This window comes from Jaculus jaculus, chromosome 16 (genome assembly GCF_020740685.1).
Source record: "Jaculus jaculus isolate mJacJac1 chromosome 16, mJacJac1.mat.Y.cur, whole genome shotgun sequence".
NCBI classification, from domain to species: domain Eukaryota; kingdom Metazoa; phylum Chordata; class Mammalia; order Rodentia; family Dipodidae; genus Jaculus; species Jaculus jaculus.
The window spans coordinates 1,826,459-1,849,322 of record NC_059117.1 but is presented as its reverse complement, the minus strand read 5'-3'; the positions used below and the strand labels follow the sequence as shown (position 1 = coordinate 1,849,322).

Below are 22,864 nucleotides of genomic sequence, written 5' to 3'. Positions count from 1 at the left end.
TGTATGCATGCACACATGTACGCACAAAATGAGTGACTCCTAAAGATGCTTCTTCCTAACCCTGGGGACATCTGATAATATCCATAGAGCACTAGAGGAAGCTACACATATGGGCCACAGATGCTGATAGCCATCCTATAATGCACACATTTCTCCACTGTGATGATTAATCTTTTTTGAATATTTTATTTATTTCTTTTAGAGATAAAGAGTGAAAAATGCACCTAGAGCAAATGAATGGGCACACCAGGGCCTCTAACCACTGCAAACAAACTCCAGATACATGAGCTACCTTGAGCATCTAGGTTACATGTATCCTGGGGAATTGCACCTAGGTCCTTGGGCTTTGCAGGAAAATGCCTTAACTGCTAATCAAACTCTTCACCCTGATGATTTCTCTTAAATGTGACACCTAGGAGATTAACAAAACACATTTCTGAGTATGTCTATGAGAGTGTTACCAGAGACAACTGGCATGTAGGACAACCCTAAAGGGAAAACTCATCCCAAACTATGGTCTTAACATCCTCTAGTCTGGGGCCATGGATAGAACAAAATGGAAAGAGTAGGAAGGCAGCCAGTGCAGGCTACTATCTGCTTCCCTGATACCAGGAGGCGAGGCTCCTTGCTTGATTGTGCCTTCCATGCCTTCATGCATTGCACTGCCACAGACTGAAAAGCAACACTGCCAGCCAACCAAGAGAGAAAATTTAGTTTTCTTTTATTTATTTATTTTTGGTTTTTCAAGGTAGGGTCTCACTCTAGCCTAGGCTGACCTAGAATTCACTATGTTTCTCAGGCTGGCTTCAAGCGATACTACCTCTGCTATTTGAGTGCTGGGATTACAGATATGCACAACTACACCCTGCAAAATTCATCTTTTCTTAAGTTGATTTTTCTCAGGTCTTTTTTCACAGTGACAGAAAACTAATATACCCCCTGAAAAAGAATTACCTGAATCTAAAGTGTAAGTAGCACTGAGAGTGAGCAACCCTGTATAAAGAACTCTAGAATAAAGTTGTTTTTAGAATTTAATTATTTGTCCAAATAATTTCCTGGTATCAACTTAACCTTCAGAGCAGGTACTCACCTGATACAGAGGCACTAGCTAAAATACAGGTGACTGAGTGGTCCAACTCCCAAACCCATTCAAAATAAGTCATGCTGGTTTCTGATGTGCACTTTTATTCCCTCTGAGGTCTGACTGATAAAAGTGTTCCTGACATATTGAACATCTCTCTTGTCTACAACACAATTTTTAAAACAATGTTTACCACTATAGAACTCACAATGGCACTTCACATCCCTAACAGCTCTCATCTCATTTATAAAGTACCATTTTTCTGGCTTTTAGTAGCATTATCATTTGCTGTTTAAAGAACCCAAATTTGTAGGCTTTGTGAAAAATTATTTATACATTATGTTTTGCTAAATTGAATCATGTTTTAAATGAACTAAAGTCAGGCATTCCTTAAAGGAGTTTGCTAATGAACCTAGTGTGAAGTTTTCTATTATATACTAATCTCAGCCTCATTTATCTGTTGCATTAACAGTAATGACTATACATCAGCTCTGTAGAAAATACACAAATACTAAAATTTCTTTTAACAAATATCTAAGAAGATTGGTCCTGTTTTAGAGATGTGAGTGCTCACTATAGCCAATGTGACACAAGGACCACAAATGCCAAAAGCCAAAACACGGAACGACCAATCAATCAATTAGTTGCCCTTAGAGGAATACTTGGTGAAACAGGATCAGTTGGAGATAGCTGTTTCAAAACATATGCCAGTGATTACAGACACCAGGGATGGGGTGGACACCAAGCAGGGAGCATGGACTATACTGGGGATACTCCAGGGAGTTACTTTGTGGGGACATAATAGTTGGGAATCTTAACTGTGGTAGTCACAAAAAGAACATCTGTCTACATGCAATAAAAGTTCATAAAATTATGAACACACTAGAATGGAGAATGACTGAATGTAACAATGGATAAAGGGCTAGAAAAATGGCTTAGTGGTTAAGACATTTGCCTGTGAAGCCAAAGGACCCAGGTTCAATTCCCCAGGACCCACATAAGCCATATGTACAAAGAGCATGTATGTCTGGAGTTTATTTGCAATGGCTAGAGGCCCTGGCATGCCCATTTTCTCGTTATCTGTCTCTTCTCTCTATTGCTCTCTGCTTGCAAATAAGTAAGTAAATTTTTTTTTTTAAAAAGGGATGAAGCCCATAATCAGATTCATTGTATTGTGAAAATGTCAATGTCCTGGTTGTGACCATGTTCTACTTATGTAAAATGTCACCATTTTGTGGATATGGGTTAAGGATCTCCCCTACTTCTCCATATACATATATGTATACATATATATATATATATATATATATATATATATATATATATGGTACATATATAATTACTTCATTTTTTAAAAATAGTAAAAAAAAAAATTAAATGTGTCTTATGAAAAATGGTCAACATCATATGTGATTAGGGAACTGTAAATTACAATAATAGTGATATTCTACCCTATTAGTATAGCTAAAACTGAAAACACTGACAACACAAATACTGGTGAGGGTATAATGCAACAGCAACCCTCATTCATTGCTGATGAGAATAAAAAATGGAAAAGTGACTTGTGAAAAAAAAGTGACATATTTTTATAAAACTGAACATATTCTTTTATATATATACATTTTGTTTATTCTTATTTATTTATTTGCGAGTGACAGACAGAGAGAAAAAGAGGGAGGGAGGGAGGGAGAGAGAGAAGGAGAGAGAGAGAGAGAATATGGGTGCGCCAGGGCCTCCAGCCACTGCAAATGAACTCCAGACGCATGTGCCTCCTTGTGCATCTGGCTAACATGGGTCCTAGGGAATCGAGCCTTGAACCGGGGTCCTTAAGCTTCACAGACAAACGCATAACTGCTATTCCATCTCTCCAGCCCCAAACTGAATATATTCTTAAAACACACACCTTAGTATCTACCTAAATGAGTTCAAAACTTATGTTCACAAAGAAACCTGTATGCAAGTGTTGACAGCACACTGCCAAAACTCAGAAACACTCAAGATGTCTTTCAGTAAATGAATGGATAAACTGGTACATTCACACAGTGCAATAATGCTATGCCATAGAAAGACATGAGCTATCAAGCTATGGGGAAAAACATGGACCAATCCTACTATTTCTAAGAAAGGAAGCAATCTAAAAGAGCTACAGGGAGTTTGATTCCAACTATATGGCATTTTTTAAAAAGCACAACTATAGAGGCAGTAAAACCATCAGTAGGGTACAGAGGAAGGAAAGGCAAAATGCAGGGAATTTTTAAGGTGACGGGGCTCCCAGCAGTCAGTTAGCAGTAACTCCCAGCATGGAAGGACCACCTTGAAAGTGGGTCCTCCAGCAAGGCCCCACTCAGTTTCACTGGCCATCTCCACATGAGTACAACCTAACCTAACCTAACCTAATCTAATCCTGTTGAAATTATAGATGCATGAACAAAATAAAACCATTACTTCCAGACATCACTAGCAGTTGGGAGGTGGAGGTTCTGGAGTTCAAGGTCATTCCTGACTACATAGGAAGTTTGAGGCCAGTGTAGACTATGAGACCCTGTCCTTAAATAATGATAGGTGATAGATGATAGATGTTGATGATGATGATAAAGGTAGACAGATGATAGATACATAGGTGACATATAGAAGATCTACTATTATGGTTTGATGCCCTTATTTTAGGACTGCTTTCACACACTAATAACCAGGACACTTGCCATATGACATCACTAAGGGGAGCTGATAAGATGGCATGTAACCAGCACAGACTCACTCCTCACTCATGACAGCACTCAGAGGAGATGGTTAAGTACACTCTCTTATCATGAGTGCAAGGCCACAACCCAAAGTGCGCCTCTGAATTTCTGGCTTCTAGTAGGTTTGAAGTAACTATTTTCTCCAATGGTTATTTTTATGCAAAAACCATGTTGGGCTGATGTTTTCCTGGGAGGGGGGGTTGTTTTGTTGAGGCAGGATCTCACTCTAGATCAGGATGACCTAGTATTCACTATGTAGTCTCAGGGTGTCCTCAAACTCACAGCAATCCTCCTACCTCAGTCTCCGAGTGCTGGGATTAAAGGCATTTGCCACCATGCCCAGCTTGGGCAAATGTCTTTTGGAGCTGTTTTCTGCTGCAGTTTTGCTGAGCTGCGAAGCCTTTTCTGATAAAAGCTTTTACTCAGGCTCTCAGGGTCCTAGACAGATTTGTAACAGTAGTAGTTTAATAATAATGATAATAAAATGCTCACTACTGATACTTTATTTAAAATGTTTTATTGTGTTTAAAATATGCACAAAGTAAAATTATGGGTTAGAAGGACATAACAATTGTTCCTTGACTAAATGGATACCATGAGCCCAAAAAATTGCCTTCTAAATATATATGCTTATGCCCACTGATTAAAGCTGGTCTCAATTATGGCTACAGAAGCTTCCTTTTACAGATGGCAGTGAATACTAAGTAGACCCAAGACTCATCAAGTGGATGAGAAGAGAAAGTGCAGTGCTTAGCGTGCCTGAGTTATCTCTACCACACATACCCTCCAGGGTTCAGGAAACATTGAACAGGAGGTGGAAAGAATATGAGTGTTTTGTTTTCCACTGCTAGCCAGAAAAGCTTCTCTATGAAGATGGGCACAGACATTGAGGAGCTCAAAATTCATCAAAGCTAAAGATAAGAGACTATTGAGAGCTGAACACTAAACAAGGCACCTCTGTCAAATCCTTGGAGGGAACACTGCAAAAGAGAGGTTGGAGAGACCTTAAGAGCCACAATGTTAGGAGGACTGTCCTCTCTCGGGATATAAACTGACTGGTACATTTTGAAATCATGGTGGCTGACGTTATCCCCACAAGACCTGCACAGTTCTGTGTCCATCATTATTTTGACATAGAGGACAGGGGAGGCAAAAGGCATGAGACATCAAAACAGAAAGACTACTGGGAAAGAGGAGGCTATCAATGGAATAGGGGTAGGGTAAAGGAGGGGACAAAAGAGGGTAATAGGATGGGAATACCATCAAATTCCAGTATGTTTAATTTCTCAATATTTTTTTTTTTATTTTTGTGGCTTATTTAAAATATCCTCCAGGTTCATGATGTAGCACATGACAAGATTTCCTTCTTTTTAAGTTTAAATAATATCCTACTGGGTACATAGCCCATGGTTTTCTTTAATCTTTCATTTATTAATGAAAATTTAGGTCGAGTCTCCCTCTTGGCTGTTACAAATTATCCTCTAGTGAATATGATTGTTCAAGTACTGATTTGCTATTGTTTTTCCACCTTCTACTTCTCGAGCACCCAGCAGGATCTGTGGACTATGCTGGGTCAGAGGCAGGGTCTTTTATGGATGCAGAGGCATCTCTTGCTCACTACAAGTGGAGAATGGTGCATAAGCAGGAGCTGAGCTGCCTAGATTCTCCCTGGAGGTTCATCATCACTCTGGATCTCCGGTGGAGACAGCCTGCATCTAAGTATCTGTGGCTTCTTTTCATTTTCAGAACAGTTTTACAGGTATTACCTTACTTTACCACAGTGGCATGGGAGCTATTTTTTCAGTACAGGGGATATGAGGGAGCAGACAGGACACAGCTGTATTCATGGACTGTTAATGTTCCTTGCCAACCAAAGCAGCTGCATTAGGAACAGTAGAATGCAATGTTTTCAAATTAATAAATACTTTTAAGTTAACACCTTTTCATTTTCAGAGAAGTTTTAAGTTTACAGGCAAATTAAACACAGATTTCCCATGTCCCTTGACATGACTTTCCCTCCTATTAACCTTTTGAACTTTTCTGTGGCACATTACTTACAGTGGATGAACCCGCTGGTCTTTATTATTAACTAGTCATAGATTGAATCAGTGTTTCCTCTTCCTCATGTTCTGTTCAAGGGTTTGGGCAAATGCGTGAGGTATGTGTCCACCACTCTACTTTCAAGCAAAGCAGTTTCCTACCACCGCACAGATCAGAGACAACACGCAGTGAGCTCTTGTTGCAGTCAGGGTCACATTGTTGGCAGAAATCACCCGACCAAGAGCAAGCAGCTTTTGGGAAAAAAAGGGGGGTTATTTTGGCTTACAGACTTGAGGAGAAGCTCTATGATGGCACGGGAAAATGATGGCATGAGCAGAGGGTGGACATCACACCCTGGCCAACATAAGGTGGACAATAGCAACAAGAGAATGTGTCAGACCCTGGCAAGGGGACACTGGCTATAATACCCATAATCCCGCCCCAACAATACACTGCCTAGGGAAGGCTTTAATTCCCAGATCTCCATCAGCTAGGAACCTAGAAGTTTATGGAGGACACCAAAATCAAACCACCACAGCCCTTGTGTTGTTACTAAATTAGAGAAGTGTAATTTCTTCTCCATTAGAGTATGAACTTCTTCAAAGAATCAAGTTCAGAAAAACCTTAAGATCTGACCTAGTTCTCAGGACAAAAGTTTAATAAATGCCTATTGGAAATGTACCTGCTTGTTTGTATGCCTGTTTCCCAACTCCACCAACTCACTCCCACATTGTGAGCTACTTAAGAGGAGGGACAGTGCTCTAGTGACCTGAGTTCCAGAAACCTCTCTGCCCTACTGTCACTGTTTCCCTAATATAACAGGCCTTCAGGTGGAGCTTCAGTAAATGTTAAAGTAAATGTGTGTGTGTGTGTGTGTGTGTGTATGTGTGTGTGTGTGTGTATATATATATATATATATATGTGTGTGTGTGTGTGTGTGTGTGTGTGTGTGTGTATACACACACATATATACATACATACATATACACATATATACATACATACATATACACACACATATATATACATACATATACATATATAATACATATATAATGTGTGTATATATATATAATGCACATATATATCTGAGAATAGTGAATCAACAATATTTCAAGTTTATAATCATTTTCTTCATTCAGACAAGTAAAAAAGTAATACAAGAAAAAAAACACAATCCCCACCCACATTGATCCTACTCATTCAGCCCTAAGAGAAGGTACCCTGATATATTTTGGTAGAATAAAAATCAGAGTGTCACATGTCAAGAGAATCAATAAAACAAAGCAGATATGAGTGAAAAGAGCTTTTAGGTGAATGTACAAAAAAGGATGAATTTATAAGCCTAGTCTGCTACCTTGGAACTTTCTGTTGCCCTCCGTGCAGGGGTCCTAGGGTCAGGTGCTGAAGGCAGAAAAGAAAGGAGGTCTTTCAGGTCTCCTGGTGCTTAGTCCCAGCTACCTCTGTTGGGAAGAGCTGCACAGTTTTACTCCTACTTAACATTTTTTTTAAAAACCTGGAGAAGCTGCCACAGGAGGTGGGAAAAAGTAGCAAGACATTTTGCTAGCTTTGAGAAAACTGTTTTAAGAAATAATCATGGAGTAACACAACAATGAATTCTATTTTGCTAGGACTTTAAATGGAAATACCACAGGTATATTAAAAACAGGAGCTTAGGAAATGGCTAAGTCAGTACAGAGCTTGCTATGTAAGCATGAGGACCTGAGTTCACTACCCAGTACTCATACAGAAAAGCTGTCATGGCAGTGTGCACCTTTATTCCTAGGATTGAAGAGACTGAAGAATCCCTGAGGTTTGCTGGCTAGCTAGCCTACTCTGATGTGTGAACTACAAGTTCACTGGGAGACCCTATTTCAAAAAATAAGGTGGAGTGCTCACTTTGGCAGCACATATACTAAAACTGGAATGATACACAGATTGGCAAGGCCCTTGCCCAACGATGACATGCGAATTTGTGAAGTATTCCATATTTTAAAAATAAAGAAAGAAAGTAGAGAGTAATAACCACAATTTCTGGCCCCTACATGTGCATGTGCATGTATACATGCACACACACACTCACACACACACAAGCACACACACATCCCTACATCCACATAAATGAGCAACAAAGAAATTACGGCAGAAAGCTCTATGCTCTATTTTTAGTGGGTACCATTGATTATTATGGAGAAATAAATATCATTCAATAAAAATTAATTTTGCCAGCTTTTGTTCTTTTCGGTGTCATATGTGAGAGATAATATAGTCTGTTGAATCAATTTCTCTACTGCATTTCAAGGTCTCTTTGCATGTCCATAGTCTTTGGAAATGTCTTCTGGGTCTATGGCCATACCACCCTAAATGTGCCCACTCTCACTTAAGTTAAGCAGGGTAGGCCTGTGTAATACTTGGATGGGAGAAATGTCTTTTGGGAGACATCTTCAGATGCGTATGTTGGGATATCTGATATTCCTATAATAAATGAGCAGTTTTTTATATGGTTCATAAAAACTTTGTATTACTTCTGTAATTATCAAAGACACCTACATGAAAGTATGTTCTGACCTTCTCAAAACACGCTTCTCATACCAGCAGTAGCACATGATGGTGTGAAAGGCCACAGGCACAGGCTTTGCTCATACTAAGAAGGGTGGCTCATGGTTTTCTCTGATACAACCCATTACTTCATGAGTCAGTCATGAGTCACATGGTAACATTTAAGTCAATGGCAGACCTATATTAAGATTACTCTAGAGGGGTCTGGGGAAATGGCTCTGTGAATAAAGTACTTGCCATACTAGCCTACATACCCAATTCAGAAGCCCCACACCCATGTAAAAATCTCCTGCTGGCAAGCATTTGTAAACCTACCCAAATGTATGGATGAGAAGGCAGGCAGAGACTAGAGAATCCTCTGGAAGCAGTAGTGGACAATGTGATACTCTGCCACAGAGGTGGAAGGTGAGGCACTGAAAGCTGTCCTCTGACCACCACATACACACGATGGTATGTGTGAGCACTCACATGAACACACACACACATCATACACACATAACAAAAAAGGAGGAAGATTATAATAGAGCTCAACAGCTCCTGTCACTCAGAGAGAAAATGGCATCACATGTATGACTAAAACTTTTGTAGAGATGCTGTTGAAGACTCATTTCCTGGGCTGCAGGGTCATAAACACTCATTTCCTTATGCACATAACACTCTATAGTGATAAGTCACCTTACTGACTTGTGAATTTATTATGCTTTCTAATCCTTTTGGGTACACTCCCTCTATTATTAAAAAATATCCATACAGTTTACAGTAAGAATATTCTGTGTTATGCCAGCTGCAGTCTATACTTCCTGTACTTATGGTACCTTTCTCCCTACTCTTTCTCTCTCAAAAACAGAGTCCATGTAGCTCCAGCTGTCCTTGAACTCACAACCCTCCTGCCTCAGCCTCCCTGCTGGGATTAAAGGTGCATGTCACTACGCTTGAAGTCAGGCTAGGAAGACTGGATCATAGTTGGCTGTCATGAGTTAAGCTGTGGTCCCCAAAAATATCTGTTAAAAGTCCTATACTCACTACCAGTGAATAGGACCTTACTTGTAAGCATAGTTTTTGCAAACATAAGGTAAAGTATGGTCAGTAGGGTGGGGTCTATCCAACTATGACAGGTGTTCTTATACAAAGAGTCAGGGCCATGCAAATACAGAGAGCCACACAGGAGTAGACAGCCCTATGAGAATGAAGGTGAAGACTAGCAGGGCTCTGCACAAGCCAGCAAACAACTGGGGCTCCCAGAAGTTAGAGGCAATAGGGGAGGATTCTATCACAGAGGCTTCAGGAGTAGTGGTCCGCTGACATCCTATCCATGGACTCCTACCTTCTAGAGTAAATTGCCAGTTTCTGTTGGGCTAAGCCACCCTGTTTGATGCTTTATTAAGACAGCTCCAGAAAATAAATGTCCAGTGCCTGGCTTCTCACCAGCTATACTTTTTCCCTATCTAAATATCCATTTAACTTAACCTGTCTGGTAAGGGAGAATAAAACATTCATTCCCCATTCCTTTTCTGTACTTGACATTGCTGGTAGAATGATCAGCATATGTGAACTGTCTGTAGCAGTAGATTTTTGTCTTGAGGAATATTTGCACTCTCAGCAGAAAGTAATGATAACTATACCTGCTCCTCTAACAGCAACCTGAGCTCCACTTATATTCTATGCAGTGAGCAACTTAAAAAAACAGATCTTTTAAAAGTGTGATATCTGGTGACCTGGTTCACTGTAATGAGATAAGGTCTAAGGGAGATTCTAGAATTTGTAACTGGATCTATCCAGGCCCCTGAAGCCAGCCCTCTCATAAGGAGAAAGTGCTTCAGCAGCTTCAAGAGCATATGATGCCCCAGTGGTGCTCTTATCTGGTGAGTTTTAGTCTCTTCTGTGTGCTAGTCAACTCATATAACCAAGCCAACACGTGCTGACTTGGAATAAGTAGCAGCCAGGGCCAAGGGTAGAGATGGCAGGTCCAGAAACATATAGCATCCCTAGGTAAAGGGAGGCAGAATCAGAGAAGACGTCATGTATATTATAAGGAGGTGCAGGCTAGGGTGGGAAGCCAACTTCAGTTTTGGTAGTAAAGGATTATTAGTAAGACAGGGAATAGAACAGAGAAAAGCCAAGGGCCCAGTTCGAGGCTAAGGATCCTGTTATTTAGACCAAGATTAAACACCATTCAACCTGGGTAGAAAAACACCCAAAGTGACTGAGTGATCTCTGTGTATCCATAATCCTGAACACTGTTTTTTATTAAATATACAAGGCTTTTTTGGCTGGAGGGATGGCTTAGCATTTAAGGCGTTTGCCTGCAAGGTCAAAGAACCCAGGTTCAATTGCCTAGGGCCCATGTTAGCCAGATGCACAAGGGACACACACATCTGTAGTTTGTTTGCAGTGGCTGGAGGCCCTGGCACACCCATTCTCTCTCTTTCTCTCCCTCTCTCCCTCTTTCTATGTCAAATAAATAAATAAATAAAAATATTTAAAAATTTAAATATAAGGCTTTTTTCTTTGTTGTTCTTTCTGGGTATTTGTAAGTATGAAATAATTACATATAACTTGGTACATGTAGAAAACTTTTAAGATGAGACTACAGCTTGGATCCCTATCCACATCCAGAGATATCAAGTGGGGGCACTTTCATATAACTTATTTCAGTGTTTCCTAACTTACTCATTTCTTATGAAATAGAGACCCTCTTATTTCATATTGAGCTATTTTCACTTATGTACATTTCCCTCTTCTCAAAACATTTTATCATTCTTTTTAATTTTTTTTGTTGCAATACCTATTTCAGAGAGACATAATTCACCACCTATCTATCACTGGGCAGTTGGATTGTTTTCATTTTCCTCCATATGCCTAATGCAAACTCAATATCTTCACACAGTTCTTTGTCTAAAGTGAATGCTAACATACTAAACACTTAGGAAGTTCTAGTTGCTTTCTCTGCTTTATCCCAAGTACTCCTGACACATGTGCACTGTTCATTATCTATTTTTTCTTTAAATTTATTTATTTTTCAAGGTAGGGTCTTGCTTTTCTAGCCCAGGTTGACCTGGAATTCACATGTACTCCCAGGCTGGCCCTGAATTCACAGTGATCCTTCTACCTTTGCCCCCTGAGTGCTGAGATTAAAGGCGTGAGACACCATGCCTGGCTTATGTCTATTTCATATCTGGGAGATTTTAGCTCCGAGAAGTTAAAGAATGTGGAAGAAACTGTGGCTGGGTTCATATCTTTTGATGATCTGTCACAAGCCCATACCTCCACCTCTCAAAGGCATCCAGAATCTGAGGTGAGAACACAGAGACCAGGCACACAGTCATAAGTCCTTGGGATGCATTCAAATTGCTTCCCAGAAAAGCTAGAGCAATTATCATTCTGAAAGAAGAACAGTGTGAGAGTTGCTGTCCTGGCACATGCTTGCCTGGACCAAGTGCTCCATGTGGGCAGTTTTATTAGGCTGTGAGTCAGGACTAACACATTTTCTATTTGGGCATCAAGAATCATAGATGCATCTACCACATAGCTAAAACACTGCCATAAACAGGTCTGTCCATCTTCACTACAACTAAGCATCCACATCCATGCCTAGCTGGTGTTATTAAGGTGAGCACCACAAACCAGCATCCACCACTGTTTAGGAGGAGCACTGGGGTGGGTGGAGACAATGTTATATATTGAATAATCAGTAGCATTGTTCATAAGCACCCAGTTGAACTTCGCTTCCCAGCCTGCCAAAACTAGGATGGGATTGTACCCTGGAGAAAGGAACACAAAGAGCAGGTGATCTTCACGCTGCTTGGATGCTGCCACCCAGGGCAATTCCAGTGGCCAGAAGTGATGAAGAACAACACTCTTAACACAAGAAGTCACTTGCAGTCTGGGCCTGTTATACTGAAGAAGATGTTTGGGAGGCTCATTAACTAGGACAAGGGCCCTGGACTGGACCCAACAGATCAAACCAATATGTTGTCACACATGCCAACTAAACTAACCTAGGAATCCATGTCCTTGTGTAAATGGCTGTTGTGGCCAGTTCCTGCACCTGAGCTTCGGATGACTTCATAAGACCAGCTGATTTGAATAATGTAAAATGTTGAGCTATAACTAAACCAATTATGCTATGGCCAATTGGATCTTTTCTACATCTAATTTCTGCTTTCTGTCCCTAAATGCAGCCTGGTCATTGGCCTGAGTTCTCTTAATTTGACTTGCATCTGAGGGCTAACTGATTCACTAATTGTTCTGCTGTGCTTTGTTTCTAATTGCCCTGAAATAATTCTGTTGAACTTAATTACTTTAAGAGGTTTTTCCTTTTAACATGTGTAACAGAATTTAGCATTAATTAAGTGACTAAAGAAAGCAAAGGTTTCCAAGAACTTGTCACTCCTGTCCTGTTTATCTTGATGGCTCTCTTTGCATATCTGTATCCCTATTACCTTGATAATTGGACATCTTTAGCTCTTATTTTCAACCAGGCAAAAAAAGTGTGCCTAGCTAGATCTACTGGGAAGATAGCCTTATATTTCATTGATGAAAATGTGTATGAAGGACTCCCCAGAACCCTGACTTCCTTACAGACATCCACTTTGTACAGCAGACTCAGCTCTGTACTGAAGAAGCATAATGAGCAGGAACATTACACAATCTCTACCAGTTAAGAACCCTGAGTTTCTGCAAAGAAGCACAGATGTTCGTCTCTGACAGCAGCCAGAAGCTGCTGCCAACACATCAACCTATTTCTAGAGAAAAACAGATACAAATACCAAATATATGCCAAGTTCTCTCTCAAATAGCTTTTCTCCTATTTCTTAATGCATCCAGCTTGACTTTTTCTACCTTGCCTATCACATATTTTCTGATCTCCCCAGGGCACACATGTTTTGCAGTGACCAGCCATCAGGTTTCAAAATTGATTACTCACCTAAGAAACCTATTTTGTTTGATATCCAACAACCTTATCAAAACATTATAGTTCATTTAGGTCACACTTCATATTCTAACCCCAGATACTATACACTGTTCCCTGTGAGGATAGCCCCCCAGCTACCAAAGCTTAAACCATTGAGCCTGGAGAGTTTCGAATACAATTAAGACTTCAGAACTGAGGCTGTTTTGAGGCAGGGGGGTCCCTCAATTCAACTGTGGCTTCACTGAGATTTGACTGTGAAACAAATAGAAGGAGCTTCAAAGACTCAGGCAGGAAATGAAAAGCCTGAAGTGGGAATGGCACTGGGTTATGCTGAATGTTTTCCCAACAGGCAAAGCTGAGAATAGCTATTGTATTATCATCTTCAGCAGGAGGGGGCTGTTCTGAAGGGTTAACCACTTCTCATTGGCTAACACTGCTTTCTATCTGTATCAGTTACTTTCCTGTAATTGTGAACAAACAAGCAACCAAAGACAGCTTATAGAAGGAAAAGGGGTTAATTTGAAGGGAAGTTTCATCATGGTGGGAAGACATGGCAGGCTGGTGCAGGAAGCTGGTGTTACATCTCACCAGAGTCAGGCAGGATACAGAGAGCATGAACAGGACATGGAACCAGTCTGTGGCACCTTAAGGCACACACCAGTCACCCTCTTCCTCCAGCAAGATTCCCCCTCCTAAAGATTCCACAACCTTCCTGAGCAGCACTGCCAGCTATGGATCAAGTGTTCAAACACATGAGCCTATGGTGAGTATTTCACATACAAGCCACCACACTATTCCCAGAGTTTCCAAATGAAGTGGGGATTGCTGGAGGCAAAAAGTGATGGCAGTCTGAACTAACCTGAGTGGGACCAAGCAGCTCATTTGTCCCTATTCCTACCCCCCAAATGCAAACATGTATTACCTCTGTCTTCATAAAAATATCCACCTTTGAAGCATGAAGTTCACAATCCAATTGCAAATAAGACACTTATGGCCTCACCAGGCTGCTGAGTGCTAATGCTTAGACCATCTGGCTAACAAGATTACAGCCAATCCCAGCAGGAGAAAATTAGCTTTCCTCTATGTCAACACCACAGACTCATCCACACCCCAACTTGAGTCACAAAGCAAGAAAACACAACTTACTGATTACTGGCTACATGCTTAATATCCAGCAAAATAAATGCAATGAGAAAACAAGCCTGCATTATTCATCAAAGTCTTATTGAGCCCTGAGTTTAGTTTCTGAGTTTAGACAAAGAACTTACATCTCTGTGGCCAAAAGGCTGGATGTTATTGGCTTCATTCATTAGGTTTTCCTCCTCCAAAATCTGTGCTTTGCTTTGGCCTAAGGGACCTGGAACAAGTCACAACATATGAGTGGCATTAGTAGAGAAGCTCATGTGGCTTTCTGGCTCTTTGGGAGTATATGGCTGTTGGCAGGAATTAACAATACTTTATAGGATTCTGTCTAGTCCATGAAGCAAGAGGCTTCCATGGCATTCAATGTTCTGTCAGATTTTAAAACATTGAAGCAAGCATATAAACTTTAAGAAGAAGCTAGAAACATGTGCCTCTCCACTTAGAACAGGGTTTTAGGATGAGTAAAATGATGCTGAAATGTGTTTTAGTAATGATGCACTTCAAAGCTGTTTTTGAGAATTAAAAACTACACAGGAATTATGTCATAGTAAGGAGGTCACAGAGTCCAACGGCATTTCCAAAAGGCATTGTGGAGCTCCTTTCAGGGGCTAGGAAGATCATTTAGATACTTTTCCACTTATAATTCATAGTAAAAGCTACTTGAAGCCGGGCATCGTGGCACATGCCTTTAATCCCAGCACTCAGGAGGCAGAGGTAGGAGGATCGCCGTGAGTTCAAGGCCACCCTGAGACTACAGAGTTAATTCCAAGTCAGCCTGGACCAGAGTGAGACCCTACCTTGAAAAACCAAAAAAAAAAAGCTACTTGATAGATCCTCCTATATGCCAGGCCTGTTACTATATGGCAAGGTCTATAGGTCTGCCTTATTACTCAAGTTTTCACAGAGGGAAATGATATTCAATAACTCAATTAAATTGTCATCTGAATTGTCACTAAAGTGAGAAGAAAGGACATTGACTCTCCAGGCTCCACGTCTCAGGCTGCCTGCCTTACACCAGTGTCCTCCAGGTTACTTACTATTTTCTATGACTAGATAAGGAAAAATTTACACTGTGTTCTTTCAGTATAAAATGCCACATTCATCAGGTACTTCCCTTACAACCTACAGTAAACTATAAATCTGACTAGTCCTGCATCTCTTAACTAAAAGTCTCTAAAAGTCTTCCATCCTGAAGCCAAATAAAACTCATAGCTTTCATTCATACCCATATATATATATATATATATATATACATATATATATATATATGTCTATATATAAAGTTGTGATATGTATATATATGTATATATATATACATGCATACATACATACACACACAATCATTTCCTATAGGCATTTCTTTGCCATTTTTCCTCAAATATGAATGTCTGATGTTGCTACTGATCAAGTTTACCAGCCAGGTATCTGGCAGTTTAGTCAGGGTCACAGGCCCTCAAGGAGAGGAAGACATCAATCTGCCCTGAATGTAAGAATAAGAAATTCCACTCCAGGGCCTGAAATTCTAAGAAAATTGCTCCAAGATGGTAGCTGCTGACTCATCAGGACACAGGCTGACCACCTGCCTCTGTCCACTATTCTTCCCACTTCCTCATCCTTCAACTTCCTTAGAATTTTGGAGGGCTACCCATTATTTTCCCCACTTCCCGATTTCTATCGACTTCCTTAGAAATTTGGTGAGTTCCCCTTGAGCCTGTGCAATCTCACCTTACCTTTTCACCAATTAGAGAGTCCTAGATATGTTTAAGTAGATGTATCATGTCTGAACCAATTTGATTTCCATCACGTGGACTCCTTCTAAACCTACATAAGCCATTGTAGTCCCAAGTGCAATCTGGTGACTCTTTTTGAGCTCTGCTTACACCATGGGGTGTTTTGTCCCATCTCTTTCTAATAAACTTCTTTGCATGCTGTCCTTTTGTCCTCATTCATCATTCCATGCAGCCAGAAGACAAAGAGACACTGGCTTGGGGAGTTGTAGTGACTACTGAGTGTCTGGTGCTCTAACCCACCACACTATGCCTGCCCAGAGCCAAGAAAGGCTGCCTCATTCTCAAAACCTGAAACACACTATGATCTTTAAAGCTATGCAGAACGAAATCATTTCTTCTCAGGAACATGCCCTTTGGAGGGAAGCCTGAGTTTTCACAAGAATACTACAAATTAATTTGACAGTGGGCATCAGAATCATTTCCATTTCTCTTATTTTAAATGATAAGTGCTTCTCTCTGATCTGTTTGCCCTGAGTGTTGGGCAGGGACTTTTGGCTCTACAGTTCTCAGTAGTGATCCATGGAGTTGGTGGGTAGCTGATACTCTGGAGCATGGGTTCCCCTGATGGATGGAGTTCAAGACCCACTGAGGGCAAACTGTCAAGAGTCTGAGAACATCATTTCCTTTATAACAGAATGGTTTCCTTCAGCCACAAATTCCTGACAGAAACATATGTATTAACCTTTTCTGCTGGCACTGACCATCTTGGCAGATCACAACCACTAGTGCAGTGGGTTCTCAGAGAGCTCTCACTGTAGCATCAGTAGCCATCTTTCTTATGCTTGAATCACATAATGCACAGGGATCTAACAGCCTTCCATTAGTCCTTGGCATAGGAAGAAATTCAGAGTGTCACAAATTGCTAATAGAAAGTCATCAGCTAGACAGATTGTCTAGTATGCTTTAATTTAACTCATGTAAGACTGACTACCCTCATGGTTCTGTGTCTCATCTATATCTGAAAAAGAGACACTAGCAACTTGGGAAGGGCCTTGAATACTTCAGTAACAGGGTCAGAAGCCTAAATATTCAAAAAAGTTGTGATTTAAAAAGGCTAGCCAAAGACACATTTAGAAATGCTGAGGTGCCTACAGAGATAACTTGTTTCACAAACAACTTGTCCTCTAATGAACAGGTAAGGTCAGCACTCTTTAGAACTGAGCTTCACTCAGGGGACCTCATGGAACATTTTGTTTTCAACTTCCTAAAGAATAATGCACTCTAAAACTAATATTATTTTTAAAAATGGCTTTAGTTACAGGATGGGAAAGATTCCAAATCATCAACAGCTTGTTCACTTATTCAACAAATATTTATTGAAGCTGTGTTGTTTCCGCCTCATGCTAAAAGCTGGGAATAAAGAGATGAAAGATGAATAAGACATTCCCCTTGATCTTGAGAATACTGGAAGAAGTGAGAATTTCCAATCTTTGTGGATTCGTTTCATAAGTCAGTTCAAGCTGCTCTCATCAACTGCCATGGCCTGATCAGCTTAAACAACAGATACTTATTTCAGTTATGGACACCTGAAGTCTGAAATCAGGATGCTAGCATGTTCAACTTCTAGTGTAGGACCTCCTCCAGGTTATAGACTGCAGACTCCAGAAAGATGATGACAGGGCTCCCTGGGTTCCCTTTTACAAAGGCATCAGTGTCAAGAAGGCTATACCCACAGGACCTAAGTACCTCCTAGAGCCCATCTTCTAACACTGTATCATCAGGGGCTAGGATATCAACATATAAACTTTGGAAAGTGTGGGGAGTAGTGAACACAAACATCCAATCCAATGCAGTAGGTTATTACCTAAAATACTCCCTGCAGCTCCTAGAATGTCTAACATATTGGGTGGTCCTGGATATGGATCTGTTGGATGAGTGAATGAATGACACAAAATTCTGTCAACAACTAGCTTTGACTTGACATGGGTCTTAGAATTTTCATGAGTACACTGAGTTCAAAGGATCAGGCCAAGTCTTAAATGAGCACTCCATAGAATACTCATTCTGTAAATGTGCTAGTTTAATGGGAGAAGAAGGAAAGCCACAGTTAAACAAGGTTTAAAAACATCAGAACTACAGAGAAAACAGAATTTGGACCACAGGTGTTCCACTCTTTGGCAGAGAATTTCCCTAGAGATGTCTTGTGCAGTGTGTCCCACTCCCATAGGGTAAAACTCCTTCATTGACAAGAGTCTACAGAACAGGTCTGGAGTCTTCTGTGCCTGAGCAGTTTGGTACATTTTGTAAGCTGTTGATAAATATTTGCTCCTAAGGCCTTTCTAATCGCCCAACAAAGGAGCTATTTTTCCAGGTTTCCTTTGATGTTAGCTATTCTCACTGAGTGAAGATGGTGTGGATCACCTTGCCACTCAGTTCTGCTTCTTCCAGACTCTATTACTGGAAAATAACCCATCATCTTGAAACTTTAGGTTTTTGTATATGTAAAATTGGAGTAATAGTTGATTTAATGATTGTAGTGAAAACAAAATGGCATAACCTAAGTGAATCACCCTACTTCCGTCACAGTAAACAATGGAGGTTAGCTGCCCTTTCATGTTGGTCACTGCAGGAGAAGACCTCAGCAAGTTATTCCCTACCTCCTCCATAAACAAAACCCTGGCTTTGGATGACATCAGTGATTGCCAAACTTGAGTTAAGTACAATTTTCCAGCACCATTATACTTGATATTTCTCTTAAAATCATTTCAGCTTAGTTTTATCTGAAGGAAGAAAGTCAACAAAATCATGGTTGATACACTAACTACACTTTTGCAAATATACATTAAAATGAACAAAAGAATTCTTTAAATATTTCTTAAAAGACAGCGTTAGGGTCTAACTCACTTTTTCCACATTTGAGAAAATATTAATTTGGGAACTCCACCCAAGATCCTGTCAATAAAAATGGTCTGTATCTCCTCTTCTGCTAAAGCATAAATTAGCCTTTAAGAACATGTGTGTCTCCTCAGGCAGTAGAACATTTCCACCTCCAGGGTCTGGAACTACCTTCAGGTCATTTAACATCTCTGCATCAGAGAAAGCAAACAGCAGATCTACAGTGTGGATCTTCAATGTCCCTCAAGGGTCCATGTCACCAGCCCATGACACTGCTGGGAAGGGTGGGACCATTAGGAGGGGCCTAGAGGAAGAAAGGTAAGTCACTGGAGGCGTGCCTGTGGACTACATATTAGACCCCAAGCCCTGCCTGTCTCTCTTGTTTTTGCATTCTGGCTGCCATGAGGTCACCAGCTTTGCTCTACCTTATCCTCCAGCTATGAAGTACTACTTCATCTAGGCACACAGGCAATGCAACCAAGCCACCAGGACCAACACCTCACAAACCATGAACCAAAGTAAACCTTTACTCCTTTAAGTTGGCTATTTCACAGGACAGAAAGAAGTCTAACAGAGTAACTGCTTATCAAAGAAAGTCAGTCCAAACTGTCTCCCAAACTCATTTATTTCAATTCTTTTTATGTCTAGCAAATTAACATGTATACTTACCTAGAAAATGATGTGCCCAGAATTAAACAACATCTCTGTAGTGGGCTAACCCAGCAGAGAGAAGAGGGGCATTTTTTAATGCCTTTTAGACTAAGACTTTGTCAAGTTCTAAACTTCACAAAAAGTATGGAACAGGCATAATGGTACCTGGCCAAGAATGAAGCCAGTGACTTCCTCCAGCAAACACTTGTGCTGTCCAGACGTGGCTGCCAGGTGAATGACCTCTAATCACCTCAACCTGAGGGATGGCCACCAGCACTGAAAATGAGCCACCACTTATCCCAGCAGAATGTTACCCTACATCATATGCCTACAAAACCAAAGCCACAAAATTGTGTGTGTGTGTGGGGGGGGAGGATTATAAGAACATTTTAAGCTAGTCATACATTAAATGGACCTAGTATAGTATTTTATAAGCATTTATTTTATGGACTCCAAACATTTAGCTCTTTCTTGAGTAAAAATGTGTAAGTGGTATAATACACTTATCTTTGCTTTTAGCTGCAATTGTTTCTAACGGCCTTTTAATAGTTGTCATGTACTCATTTACAAGTTGCAGAAAGTAATAGTGAGAGAAGATAGGGCTGACAAAGCTTTTCTTCTGTGAGTGGCAAACTCCCTCATTGCTTGAAGGCTTATAGCCCCTTGTGTGGCCATTTACACCTTGGGCACACAAATCTGCTACATAGAACAATAAAAGACTATAGCTGGAGGCTAAGCAGTTTGGAAGCTATGGAAAGACCACCAAGTTCAAACAGACCACCAAGTCTTTGCTGATCAAGAAAAGAACAAAGTAAGAGTTCTCCATAGGTACTGGTACTCCAAAGGCACTCACCAACATGAAGAATGAACATCATATGTGTGTATGGATGAGGGAAAGTGGTTTAATTGGAAAGGAATTCATAAGGTAACATCCTCATCTGCTAAGAACATACATACTGATGAAAACAGAACTGGGTCAAAGGCACACAGCAGTCTATAAAATACAAAATATTTTCTAAGCCGAAATAACATCTAATGAAAAAAATTTAAGTGATCACTTTTGGCACCTGGAAAGTGGTACAGCTTGTCCCCAAATATTAAAATTGCATAAATCCAATAATAGCTCAAGAGGAGCTTGCAGAACCCAAACTAATTAAACCAGTTATGTTTCTGCTTAGCAGCCTTCACTAAGTAGAACATTCTATTCCCTACAGGGGCTGGGCAGAAATGGCAAATAAGTGTCTGTCACCTGAAATAATCAGGACCTCATGGTGGCATCCCTTTTTGTAACACTGCTATTTTTTTCAGGTTGGCATATAGCATAAATATCAAAACAACAAAATAAAAGGCACATTAGAAAGACCTAGAGATAATACATTTCACACTTTATTTCAAAAATTGAAAGATTCAGCAGATAAAAGGAGAGCAACACAAATTAATGGCTGCTCAGAAGATGAGCTTTTTGCTATTTAATTAATATTCTATCCAGAATCCTCCAGCAGAAGCAAACACAAGACACGCAGTGCTTACACACCTCTGGGATGGAAGTGTCACCTTTCCCCTGGCTTACTCTCATGAGAATGTGTTGAAATTTAAGGTGTAGTCTTGGCAGTGTGCAGAGCTCCACCATGCAAACAGTGTGGGATGGTGCCACCCCAGAACTCTGCACACGAGAGGACAACAGGAAGTCAGCCTTTCTTAAATGAGGCTATAGCCAAGAGAAAAGAGTGTGGGCACACACATTGTAGGTTTATACAATGGGGCACATGAGGAGGTATACAGAAGGGAATGCCAAATAATAATTTGGAAGCATCTGCAAAACACCTTCAAATGTCAGTACCTAACCTGCCTTCTTCCCTCACCAGCTTTCTTTAGTGATCACACAGCCATTCTGGAGGCTTCTGGCCAACAGCTTGAACACAGTTATCTGTGTAACAGGAATATTAAGGAAGAGGTCAGCATTGATTAAGCATCTCAGTGGACAGTCCTAAGTACACTGAAGTATTGAGACATATTCTTGTTTTAATTTATTCATTTACTGTGTTCATTAATTTAGCAGAGCTGAGAATTACATGCTAGATAAGTAATCTATCACTGAGCCACACCTTGCCACATACTCTGAGTCACATGGCCTGTCTGAAACATTTAAGTCTTTCCTAGCAGAGTGTTTGTGGTGGGGACTATGGTTTAAATATGTCCCACTAAGGTGCTTGTGCTAAAAATTTGGTTGTGGCCCCATATGCATGTAAGCCCAGTGCTGAGGCAACTAGAGATAGGAAGATCATGCTGGTCATCCAGTCTAACTAAAAAATGGTGAGTTCTAGGTTCAGTGAGAATCTTCCTGAGGGAAATAAGGCAGAAGAGTGATAAAGGAGAGGAGGTTACCTACCTAATGTCCTTTTCTGACCTCTGCATACATGTGCAAGGGGCATACACATGTGCACACACACACACACACACATCTCACAAAGATGTAGTAGTAGAGGTTGTGTTAAAACCTTGTAGTAGGCCATAGATCACTGGATTCCCTGACATCTGAAGGGATTCATGTAATCCTCATGGTTCAACTTTGGTTTCCTATCATACCAGGTGGTCTCTCCTTGTGCATGCATTCTTACCTTTATGATGTCATGCACCATAAGGCCTTCAGAGCAGAACTCATACGAACATCATGGCTTTGAGTCTTCAGGAAGCCCTCAGAATGAGGTGTTTTAGCACAATAACGCATCAGGGTCACACAAAACAGACAAGGAGGCAAAGGAAGGGCTGGTCGTTAGTTTCACTATTCGGCCATCTTTAAAAGTTCCCCAGTGAGCAGATTCTCTGTGCCAAGCAGTAGTCAATGCAAAGCAGACAAAATGATAACTGGAGGCTGGAGAGATTGCTCAGTGGTTAAGGTGCTTTCCCGAAAAGCCTAACAACCCAGGTTTGATTCCCCAGTGCCCACATAAAGCCAGATACACAAAAAGATGCATGGGTCCAGAGTTTGTTTGCAGTGGAAGGAGGCCCAGGTGTGCCCATTCTCTCTGTCTGACTCTCTTCTCTCTACCTCTTTCTCTGCTTTTAAATAAATAACTTTAAAAAAAATAAAAAAATTTTAAGACAGGAT

General features: G+C 40.6%; 1 protein-coding gene and 1 non-coding gene across 3 annotated transcripts in view; one reads left to right on the top strand and one right to left on the bottom strand.

Annotated features, from left to right (window-relative positions):
- Elmo1 (engulfment and cell motility 1) overlaps window positions 1-22,864 on the bottom strand; it is a 606,684-nt gene that overhangs the window by 567,404 nt on the left and 16,416 nt on the right. The window lies entirely within an intron of this gene.
- LOC123455407 lies at window positions 7,754-7,857 on the top strand. The gene has a single exon (XR_006633895.1). It is a non-coding gene; the product is annotated as a U6 spliceosomal RNA (small nuclear RNA).